At 41.5% G+C, this 12,766-nt stretch overlaps 1 protein-coding gene across 3 annotated transcripts in view; it reads left to right on the forward strand.

The window, feature by feature from the left end:
- CDKAL1 (CDK5 regulatory subunit associated protein 1 like 1) overlaps window positions 1-12,766 on the forward strand; it is a 419,489-nt gene that overhangs the window by 306,215 nt on the left and 100,508 nt on the right. The gene's annotated exons all lie outside the window — the stretch shown is intronic.

Below are 12,766 nucleotides of genomic sequence, written 5' to 3' on the forward strand. Positions count from 1 at the left end.
AAAAAGCAAAGAAAAAGAAGTAAGGATCATGTTCCATGAACATTAGTTGTCATGTTTCTCAGTGGCAACTCTCAATCCTAATTTTGGCTTTTAGTATTAAAACTAAAGTTGAGAAAAACTATTCCTCTTAGAACAGGAGTTATGTTATCTAGTCAAGAATGGTCTGAAAACATATGTGGCTTAATCTATAAAGCTTATCAGGTCAGTGTGATGGAAACCAGGGTGGTAGACCACCAAGAAATCCTAGATATGTACTTCTCTAAGTTGTTCGTAGAAAAGAATGGAATGCAAATGATTCTGAGGCTGAATCACATTAAGCATGTACATTATAATCTCAATATGAAGCTTTTTTAAAGCAAAAAAAAAACCCCATTACTACTACTATGACAAATATTTATATACTGCTTTCAGCAAAAAATTCTCAATGTGGTTTACACTGGAAACTAAATAAGATGGTTCACTCTCTCCAAAGGGCTCACAATCTTAACTAGAAACATTAGGTAGACACCAGCAACAACCACAGGAGAGTCGTTGTGCTGGGATTGGATAGGACAGTTACTCTCCCCCTGCTAAATATAAGAGAATCACCACTTTAAAAAGTACCTCTTTCCTCAGTTAGCAGGGGCCACATTTGATATTATACTGTCAGAACTGGGTGTCATTCTGGGTGTCACTACTGAAAACACCCTGTCCCCAGAGCTCCTGCAGATAGGATCTGCTCTAGATGTTGGTGCATGGAGCCAGCTCTGATAGCCTGGGAAAGAATATAGAGCCGGAGGCATTTAAGTAATAAACCCCATGCTTGACATCACATATTAACATGCAGATCCCACCCCCCCTTACTGATCACTCCTAGTAAATTCAGAGCCCCCTTTGGATAGAACTTTACTTCAGTCACTATTATGTCTTCTTCTTCATAATCATCATCATATTTTTGTCCTGTCTTTCCTTTGGAGTTCTCAAGGCAGCTTACAGTTCTTGCAGTTCTTCCCCATCCCCCAATCTTCACAAAGCTGTGAGATTAGAGTGAGAGAGTGTGTTGTGCCCAGAGTTACCCAGTATGCATCATGGCTGAGCAGAAATTTGAACTTGGGTCTCCTCCTAGTCTTAGTCCAACACTCTAGCTGCTATACCACTATAGCGTGACTTGATTGATTGATTGATTGATTCCACTTGAGTGGCATACAAATCCACATCTCTCGCAATTTCATAATCACTACACTAAGCTTGCTCTCTTATACCACATTTTATTTGCTTAAGATGGTTTGATGTTGTTGTTACTATTATTGTACATTAATTAGAAATTTTGATTTCAAGCTAAATATCAGTGTCCATTAATAGCCTACTTTCCAGTAGACTTATGAGATCACCCAGCATTCTATATGTCCTCCCGCCCCCCATCAACTTTACAGTGCTTGGACCAATATGAACCAAATTGGGTACAGTTGTAGGGACACACAGGGACACCTCAACGGCATAGTTTGTGATTATGTCATCCACCCCAATTCAAGATGGCGAATGCATGAACATTTGAGGCGCAAGTGGACTAACTTGTGAACCGCTTAATTGATTTGAAGCAAATTACAATTAAAACAGAAAACATTAAAAACAATTAAAACAGAGATATAAATATAAATACCAATTTAAAACAACTTAAAAACCAATTAAACTATTAAACAATTAAAACCCTGAAAACCAGGTATTAAAACAATTAAAACTGATTAAAAACCCTGAAAGGCCAGGCCAAACAGATAGGTTTTAAGGGCTCTCTTGAAGGACAGTAAAGAATCAAGATTACGAATTTCCGCTGGGAGTGCATTCCAAAACCGCCCTGAGCCATTTGGGAAGGGTGGTATATAAATCAATCAATCAATCAATCAATCAATCAATCAATCAAATAAATAAATAAATAAATAAATAAATAAAATTTGCTACAGCTTTAGGGGCACATGGGGAAACCTCAATGGCACAGCCAGTGATGATGTTCAACCAATTTGAACCAAATTAGGTATAGTTGTAGTGAGTGACACACAGGGACACCTCAGTGGTGTAGTTTGTGATGATGTCATCCACTCCGATTCAAGATTGCAGATGCATAAACATTTGAGACGGAAGTAGGCTAACTTGTGAACTGCCTAACTGATTTGAACCAAATTTGCTGCATCTGTAGGGGCACATGGGAAAACCTCAATGACATAATTTGTGGTTATGTCATCTGCCCCAATCTAGGATGGTGGATGTGTGAACGTTTGAGGCGCAAGTGAGCTAACTTGTGGACTGTCTAACCAACTTGAGCCAAATTAGGTACAGTTGTAGTGGGTGACCCACAGGGACACCTCTGGTGTAGTTTGTGATGATATCATCCACCCTGATTCAAGGTGGTGGACCCATAAACCTTTGAGGCGCAAGTGAGCTAACTCACTTGGTGAACTTTTTAACCAATTTGAACCAAATTGGCTACAGCTGTAGGGACACATAGGAACACCTCAACAACGAAGATTGTGATGATGTCATCCACCCCAATTCAAGATAGTGGATGCGTAAATTTTTGAGGCACAAGTGCACTAACTTGCGGTCAGTTTAACCGATTTGCACCAAATTTGCTACAGCTGAATGAACACATATTGATGCCCCAATGGTGTAGATTGTGATGATGTCATCCACCCCAATCCAAGATAGTGGAGGTGTGAACTTTTGAGGTGCAAGTGCACTAACATGAAGACTGTCTAACTGATTTGAACCAAATTTGGTACAGTTGTAATGAGTGACACACAGGGACACCTCAATGGTGTAGACTGTAATGAAGTTATCCACCCCAATCCAAGGTGATGGACACATGAACATTTGAGATGTAAGAGGTCTAACTTGTGGACCTCAGTCTGAACCAGATTTAGTCCAGCTGTAGAGACAGTGAAAGGAAAGTATGCTGATTAGTTCATACTAGAACAACTTGGTTTTAATTTATGCTACTTACTTGGGAACTCCCTATATTCTGAATTTAAAAGCTGACTTGATCATTTCAGGGTTGAAAGTTGGCAGATACTATTAGCATCTTTCTGTCAAACAACCCAGTAATGTTGTTGAACACACTAACACATTGATTTGTATAGAAATGTATTCCATCATGAGTCATAGCACAAAAAATATGTATGTAATTACTTAATTTCCAAATTTGACAGCTAGTTACTAAATATACATCAATCCAACATAAATAAATTTCCATTAGCTTTTATTTAAAAAAGAAACTGGTAATTTTGCTCACCTATTTAAAATGCTTGAAGTTTGTATTAAAAATTGTATTAAAATTCGAGTCTCATATCTAGTGTGTCCCAGTAGCTAACAGTTTCCAGAGACCATGAAAAATTGTTTCCAACACACAAAAACAGAGATGCTAAACTCCAGTGGAGAGAAACCTTTTGGATATTTGAACCTGCTCACATCTGTGAAACTCATTTATTTTTACTTCTGTATTTAGGAGGTCTTTATTTGTACTCTCATCTCGTAGAAGCAGCCAACTATGACCTTCCCTTATAGCCATTCCCATATAGACATCTCATCACAGACATTGCAAAAGCAAAACATTACAGCAGACACTTTCAGTCTCTACCAATAATTTTTTGTATGAATAGAATATCTATGAATTCTGCTCCAAAAGTCTCCACTCATTTTCCTTCTTTCTCCACCTGTCTATATAATGAATTGAAATCAACAACATGGCTGCAAATGTGAGGATGAGTGCTGGTCAAGAGCTCAGGGTGGGGAATTATTGACACTGAGGACCACACTGAAAAATATCATGAGGTGCCAGGCTACATCTACAAATCCCATGTGTTCATTTCTCTGTGAACAAATTATTTGCATGAATATGTGTGAACAGAGTAGACTCAACATGCTGGGTCAGTGCTTTGGAACTTGCTCATTCCTCATCCCTGCAATCACACTGTTGCATGTAGAGGCTGAGTATCCCTTATCCAAACTGCTTGGGACCAGAAGTGTTTCGGATTTCAGACTTTTCCGGATTTTTGAGTATTTGCATACTGTAATGAGATATCTTGGGCATGGGATCCAAGCCTAAACATGAAAGGTTACTGTACACTTTATTTTATTTGTTTATGTTTTATTTAAAGTATAAAAACAAATAAGCATTGAATTTACGATAACTACAGGTAGCTGTAAATGTAATGAAAACTAATTGCGAGAAAAATTTCAATGCAATAATGTTGCTGGTCATGTTAGACTCAAACATGGCATTTTAGGTGGAGATGAAATTCAGATTCCCTGTGAAAATAATGTCGAGTAGGTGCTGCGGGCGCACGCCGTGGTGGTTTCCGGATTTCGGAGCATTCCGGATGTCCGGATTAGGGATACTCAACCTGTATTTGTTTAAGTCAGGGCTACACAACTTTAGCCTTCCAGCTGTTATTGGACTACAAATCCCATTATCCCTGACTATTAACCACTGTGGCTGAGGATGATGGTAGTTGTAATCCAACAATAGCTGGAGGGCTAAAGTTGTGCAGCCGTGATCACATCCAGACAATAAGGCTATTCTCACAAGGAGTCCAACCCAGGCTAGGGCAGCCCAGCCTGGGTTGGGCTGCTCATGTGCAGCGCCGGGACTGATCTCGATCCCAGCTCTGTCTCAGCTGCAAGCCCCAGTTTGAACCCTAGCCTTTTACCAGGGTTAGAGGGTATGAGCACACCCTCCACACCAGGGTCAGGATTGTGTGTGCGCTCAGGCTGCACACAGCCTGAGCGCACAGTCATGCACCTAGAGCGCTTGACTCATTGGGAAATCTCCCAAGGCACCTCACTTGTCATGTGGTGCATTATGGGATTCCTGGAGGCCGGGACTTGTTTTCCCGGCCTCCCGTGATCCGTCCTGTTAGAAGCAATGTAGATTGTGTGGGCATGCAGTGGTGCACCAAAGAAAACACCACCACCAAAGAAAACTACTTTTTGGGGGAAGGTAGGTCCAACCCTGCCTCCACCCACCCTAGGCACCAGAGATTTTGATCGTGAGAGTAGCCTGTATGACTGCATTTAAGAGATGTCAAATATGCAGTCTGGAATTGTACTATTAGTCTATGTTTATTTTTTGTGGTGTTTGTAAGTGTCTTATAATAAATCATGCATGGTTATATATATTTTTTATTATTATTATTTCAGAGCTGGAAAGTCACTGAGATATTTGGGTGGTGTGTGTGTAGATCCTCAGTCAGAGAGAGAGAGAGAGAGAGACAGACAGACATATTTCATCCCTACATGTGATCCTTGGATTTGATCTGTTGTCAAAAGTCTATAGACTAGAAAGAGGTCGAGCAATCTCCCGCACCCACCCCACCCTGCCATTCACTCACCTGCCCACTTGCTAGTGCTGCCACCGCTACTACTACCTGTGTGTTGTTGGGGGGGAAATGCTCCACAGCTGCTGGGTGCCTGAGATGGAAGTAGAGTGGCTTCCTTCTGTCTCAGCAGTCAGCTGTGGGGTGCTTCATTCCCTAACAGGATGGGAGGTGGCAGTGATGGGAGTAGAGATGATGGCAGTAGGTTATAACAACATCTAGTTCACTGATACGCTACAGCCACACTTTCATTTTTAAAACGGTTTCTTCACAGCACTGTGAGATTATTCTTAATGTCTGTTTGTCTTCTCTCTTAATGGATTTATTTGTCCACAATCAGTTCTTCTTTTTCCCAGAAACGTTCCCCACTTTCCCTACTTTACTAACCTGATTTTAGAAAAAAAGGTCATAACATCCTGTTTCTATAGGCTGTAGATAAGAAGTATCTTATCTCACCCAGTTATATTATTGCCCTTGCTGCTGCTGTTCATTTCTGTAATGTTTTTTTTATATTATATGTACAATATTTTAAGTTGGGAGCATTCTAAATTAATATATAATCATTGGTAGTGGAAGCATAGATCATAATACAATACAATGTGAAGCATTTTAATGCACAAAGTCTTCTATAGGACTCCAAATTTTGTAGATCCAAATTTTTGTGTATGCACTTTTCCCACACTTAGTACATTTCCTTAAAAATGCAGCAGCAGCAGCAGTGCTCACTTAACAGCTGATGTTCACCCTTGGTATGTAAGTCTTATTAACAGAAGCAATTTTTGACAAACACCTTCAGATTAATTACAGTTCTTTTGCTGATCCTTCTTCATTTACAGATCACTGACCCAACAGATTGTCATGCCTTTCAATGAAGGATTCTTAATGGATTTTTAAAATACAGCTCTTCTGATAGCTCATGCACTTACAGCAGTAGAATTATCATTTTAAATGCCTGATGAAATTTTCAGGACAGCATATTTATTTATATTTGTATCTTGCACTATGCTGAAGACTAGCAAATGCCAGCTCAAGAAAAATTGTCTTACTGTGCCCTGAAATACCAGTACCTTGGGTTCAGATGAACTTCTAGTTGAAAGGATTTTTGCTGTTGTGGTACAGTCTCTATTAAGATTTTCTTCTGTGCCTTTGCCATTTGTACTAGAATCACTTTTGGCATTGTTTAACAGAATGCTCTGTTAATCATTCAGTCCTTTTGAAAAACAGGGAATGGAATTATCTCTGAAGTATGGCATAGCAGAGCCAAACAGAACAGGAGTACCTCTATATATGCGGGAGTTCTGTTCCTGGCTGCAACTGTAGATGCGGAAACCGTGAATATTGAGTCATTGGGGCTATGGTATCATGGGGGTTAGGTTCCCTGTTGTTGGGGAAATGATCGAAAATTGGCCAAATTTTGGGGGGAGGTGTGGGGGGAAGCTCTGTACCATGCTTCACTGGTCCCCTGAGTTGCACCGTGCCCTGAAATTTTTTTAAAACAGAGCCATTTTGAGGCTCCAAAACACAAAATGGTGGTGGATATACACAGTCGGCGTGTTCCTCCTTCCCCCCTACATATGCCGAGGTCAGGCATCTTTTTCTGAACTGCAGATAACGAATCCGCGAATATTGAGATTTTCCTGTATATCATACAATATACGGAAGACATCAGGGCATAGCTGTTGTGGGGGGCGGGGGCATTTCCCTAAGGGAGCTGGGGTCTGCCAACTGATTGACAGCTTGCTCTCTGCTCTCCCCCTCTTGCCTCACTAAAGAAGAAGTTGAGTAGCGAGAGGCAGAGCAGGGCCCAGTTTTCACTTTTTTGTTCCCACTCAGCCTTCTACACCCCTGGAATATACATAAGGTTCTCACTTTTAATTTTGGCCTTACTGTTCTGAAAGCCTGATTGTGTCCATCAGCAAACAACAACAGTGATGGTGGAGCCAGGTGAGATCATAAATGTGTTGGGTCCCCCCCCCCCGCCTTTTGTTAAATGTGCAGTATTAGATTAGTCAAGCAGCTGCCTCTCATGTTGTTTTAATGGAGAGGAAGATGCTATTAATTAAGCTTGCTTCTGAGTTTAATTGAGAGAGAATTTACTGCACTTTTCCCATAACAAGCCCAGCAATGGCAGATGTGATAAGCTGGTATCTGATGACCAATAGCACCAGTCACCATAAAAGCAGGGAAGCAGATGGAAGTGTTTTGGGGGACTTCAGCCATTGATCACACAAACTCAGATTCTCTGATGCCTTCTCACTTAAGATGATAAGAATCCTGCTAGATCAGACCAAGGATCTATTCAGTCTGGCATCCCAACAGGGGCCAGCCAAATGCTTTTGGCAACTCAAAGCAGAGCATGAAGGCCACATTCCTCCCCGGCTGCTTGCACTTCATCAGCAACTGGTATTCAGAGTCATTCTGCCTCTGAGTACAGAGCTCCATTTGGCTATCATGACTGACAGCTGTTGATAAAAATATCCATTAATCTTTCAAAGTGCCTTTTAAAACCAATTAAGCCAATGTCCATTGCCACTGTGGCAGTGAATTCTATAAGTTGTTGCTGAAGAATCCCCCCCCGCCGAATCTACTGCTGATCAAATTCATTGTATGAGGCCACTTTTTACTGTTACAAGAGGAGTTCTCTCTCTCTCCACACTCTGCATACTTTTATAAATCTATAATGACCCTCACTCTGTTATTGTTTTCTTTAAAAAAAAAAAACCCTAAAAATGCAGAAACACTTTGGCTTTCCTCTTGAAAAAGATGCTCCAACTCCTTGATGATTTTGTTACCTCTTTCTGCAGCTTTTTAAACAGTATCATGCCATTTTTAAAATGGGCTGACTAGAACTGTTTTTCAGATGCGGGCATACCATAGATTTAGATGAAAGTATTTAGTTAATACTGACCATTCTGTGTGGTCAGCATAATCGATCAGTTCAGACATCACATGGAGCCAATCAACCAAGCCACAAACACACAGTTTGTGGCTAAAAGCATGGGATAAATTATGTGATAATATAGATGACTGCTGGGCATTAGAGTTCATGCTCTAGTATCATGCAGACTTGACTGCTGTCAACACACTCTACACATGGCTGGCCTTGAAAAGCATCTGAAAACCTCAACTAGTGTAAAACCCTTCCACTAAGTTAATGGCAGGGATGGGCTGATCAGAACATATTGCTCCATTGTAGATCAATCCATACTGCTTGCCTGTTTGTTCCTCAGCTCAGTTCAGAGTACTGGTTCTTTTAAAACCATAAATTGTTGGGGACCAGAATATTCCAAGAACCATTTCTCTTGTACTTACCACCTTGTACACTCCATTCAACAACATCTGAGAGCCTGCTCTGTGTTCTCCCAACTGACTGGAGTCTGAAAATGGCTACTTAGGAACAGGGCCTTCTTAGATGTGGTACCAACTATAGGGGAAGAATGGCAGTCCAACTCCCATTAGCAGAGCAGACCCAGTTTGGGGAGAATTCAGCTAAGCAAGAGGTCTGGAGACGTTCTTTAGTATTGAAGGACTACAAGGATTTATTTAAAGAAAAGATTACAAATGAATGTGAAAAAGCCAGCAGCTTAATTTCAGCTGTAGCTCATGGCTGAAGAGAAAGACCAAACAACAGCCATCTCTGGAGAGACAAAATTGAGACTTAACACTGGAAGAACATAGAGGGGAGAAGTCCAGCACTTTTATCCCTGACCCTAAACCGCCCCCTCCAATGGTCACTATGAGACATTGCAGCTGAGAGCTGATGCTGCCAGGGTCCTAGCTCAAACACCAGCTTGGTGGGATACGCTTCCCAAGCAAGTCCATTTGGCCCCAAAGCTGAGTTATTTCAGAAGACTAAGTAAAAATCTGTCTCTTCATAAAGGTCTTTTGGATTGGCTGTTGTCCAGCAGGGGGTCCCTCCAGCCTTACCGGCTTCGACGTTCCCTTGGCAGCCAAGGCCAGAGAGCCCCAGGCAGGGCGGGTGGCCAGGCAGAGCAGCCCAATGAGTGGCCAGCCGAGATGCTGCAAGACCAAGGAGCCGGGCTAGAGGGGCCGGAGGAAGGGTGGTGGTGAGTGAGGCAGCAGCAGACAGAGGCACAGCTGAGGGGGATAAGGGGGAGAGCAGCCTGATATGGCAGGGCAGAGGTCCAATCAGTGGGGGCGTGGGATGCATCAGTTGTCAGGAGGGATTTAAGGCAGGCTCAGCCAGTGATGAGGGGCAGGTGGAGGTTGAGTGGTGGAGGCCTCCAGAGGGAGAGTGCCACAGTAAGATCCAAGGAGCCTGGAGGAGGAGGACTCGGGTGAACCAAACCCCCTCCTCTCAAAACCCCCTCCTCTCAAAAGAGGCCCTGCATGGGGGAGGTGAGAGGGAGAAGTAAGACAAGGGATTGGTTGTGGAGAGACCAAGGTCATGACAGCAGTTTTCTGTCCAGTCAGTTACATTTCTGCTTCTGGTAATTAGTATTGGTGTTGACATAGTGTAGATATGATTTAAATTGCCTATTTTGTTGTGATATACTTCCTTGATTTTATTGTGTAAGCTTAATTCTGATTGATCTTAAGAATTCTGTTATATACTTTTGAGTTATTTTTAAGCGCAATATAATTTTTCAAAATAGATAAATAAATGATAATGTCCTGAGTTTCAAGGAAGGGAATGATAGACTAAATTTCTGCTTTCTGTCTGTTGTGAGCATACCTTAATTTTGAAACTTTTGCTACTGCTTGAGTTAGTGAATAATTTCAGCATCATATGCATTATGTTTTTCTGCATGCACCCTAGCCTTGGATTGTTGGAAACTGAGGGTCATGCAAGTGCTCATGTCCTACCAGTAGTCCAGCTGGTAACAAAGGGGACCAATTACATTGCCCACTTTTTCAATTTAGGAAACTTAATGGTCCCTCTGTGGAGCTTCCCCACAGAAAGGACAGGCACTAGCCATCACCACTTGCCCTCTAAACTCAGCATGAAAAATTGTGGAAAGTCTGATTTGAACGAATCTGATTTGACTGAAGGCTGATTTGAATGGAATTTTGAACAATTCAAGGACTGTACCCTCATGGCTGCTTGTGGTTAATTAACATCCATACTTTTAAAAAGAAGTCTCCTTGACTCACTCATGGTAAGCTTTGTTTAATTACATAATAAAAATATTATATTGAAAAGTGAAGGTAAGGGCAAGCAACAGCTGAATCTCTCTTTGTGCTGTCTGTTCTGAGATGGTGCACAGCAAGACCCACTGCCAGGCAGCCTGAGAAGCTGTAAACTGAGTGGCAAGCAGCCTGTTGGTCTCTGCATGCTGCCCTCAAAGAGTGTGAAAAGGGGCCCTGGGCACAGAGCCGAGAGAGCTGAGGGAAGCCTTATATTATATTCCAAAGGACAAGGCAGAAGAAAGAAACAACTCCTCCCTTCCATCTTTTCACCATTCTACAGATTGAGACATACTGGAGATGGGATGAGACAGAGCTGCAAGGGAGAAAGGGCATAAGAGAGTTTTCTTCTCTCCCATTTTCCACCTTGCCCAATGTGTACTACCTATTATAATCTGTTTGAGCATGTAGAATGAAGGCTAGCTGAATACAGCACATGATTGTTTATCGAAACATTGTCATGTATCATGAGAAGAGGACCTCCCATCTGCACAACTCACTATTATAGATTAGATAATTAAAAGTCAGAATAATTGAAAGAACTATTTTATTGGGATTTCACTCACTTAAGGCTAAATTGTTTGGAAGATTCTACGTGAGCAGAGAATGTATTTTTTCCCATTGGCTTATGCAGCCAGTTTTAAACTGGGCTTTAAAACACTTATCATGAGTACTAATCAGTGAGCCAAGTCAGTGGTTTTCAAGTTTTCTTCATTCAGGGAGCCTTTCCAAATTAACCCGTCTGCTGAGAAACCATTACTCATGGTAGATTCTGTGGCATGTTCTTGGTGCACAGACATCTCTCATGGAACACTAGCCAGGCCTATGGATCTTCATTGATGTGAACTGAAAGAGCACCCTAAATCACACCAAGAATTCTCCAGCAGCTGTTCATTGCAGAGGAAGATTGCTAGTGGTAGGCAAGCTGTCTTTCAGGAAGGATGTCTGTAATTTCTGTCCTCCTCATTGAGGAATCTTGAATAAACTTCCAAGGAACTCCTAGGCCCCACAGACAGAATTTCATAGTCACTGAGATGAGTTAACAGAATTATTCAATATATTGGTCATCCTATATTCAGATAAGTACTGGTCTCTATGCTAAGCTTGGGGAAGATTCAATTCCATTTTTCCATTAATTCTAATGGAAATTTTCCATTAATTTGAAATATTTGCATACTGCTTTTCTAAAAATATTTACACAAAATGGTTACAAAAAACCGAATCCATATATAAAAGAGAAAATTAACAAACAGAAGCCTATGTTGCAGAATAAAACCAGTGTCAAAACTGACAAAGATGTTCACTGAGGGATTAAACGATATCAGGAGTAAATACGTCTGAAAGGCCAGCTTAAAAACAGGCAGTATGAGGATGTATCAGAATTTTTCAGTAAATAATTCCACATGTGTGGCACCACTGCCAAAAAGGTTCTGTCTCTCGTTGCCGCCCGCCAGATTTGAATTAGTGGAATGAAGAGACAGTCCCATGATGATGGCCTCAGGTTCGGGCAGGTTCATGTGTGTGCAGTTGGTCCTTAAAGTAACTTGGTCCTGGTTCACATAGGTTTTAAAGGTAAAGATTTTTCCATCACAGAAGTTATCAGACTCGGTAGTACTGACAAGGTCTTAAGGATCTGAGAGAGTTTTAAATAAAAATATTAGCAACTTGGAAGGAAACTAAATATCTTAAGTAAATACATTCCCTGACCAAGAACGAACTGCATATAAAAACTAAAACTAAGGAAATGCTGGTGTGATGTAAGAAGCAACAGTGTTCCCGATGAGGTCTTGCATCAGTAGCACTTCCTGGTGTGGGGTGCAATTTTGACAACTTCTTCTCCCAGAAGCATTCTGTACCACATGAAAATACCCTCAGAGTCATATTTTTGTGTGGCACAGAGCAAGGGGAAGGGAAGACTCAACATCCCCTTCCCTTGGTGCAGTCGCTGCTGCCAAGTCAGTTCCATCAGGAGCACCGCCATTTCTCACATAGCATAGGAACATAGGAGGCTGCCTTCTACCTGGTCAGACCATTGGTCCATCTAGCTCAGTATTGACTAGGAACATAGGAAGCTGCCATATTCTGAGTCAGACCATAGATCTATCTAGCTTAGTATTGTCTACACAGATGGGCAGCAGCTTCTCCAAGGTGCTTTCTTAGTTTAGATGTTGGCTGTTGTATATTCCATGGTGCTATAACCAGGTTTCCTGTAGGCATGAGGCTAGACAATAAATGACTAGTATTAATGACATAAAAAAGTGGATGTCTGGAAA

Source organism: Hemicordylus capensis, chromosome 4 (assembly GCF_027244095.1).
Source record: "Hemicordylus capensis ecotype Gifberg chromosome 4, rHemCap1.1.pri, whole genome shotgun sequence".
NCBI classification, from domain to species: Eukaryota; Metazoa; Chordata; class Lepidosauria; order Squamata; family Cordylidae; genus Hemicordylus; species Hemicordylus capensis.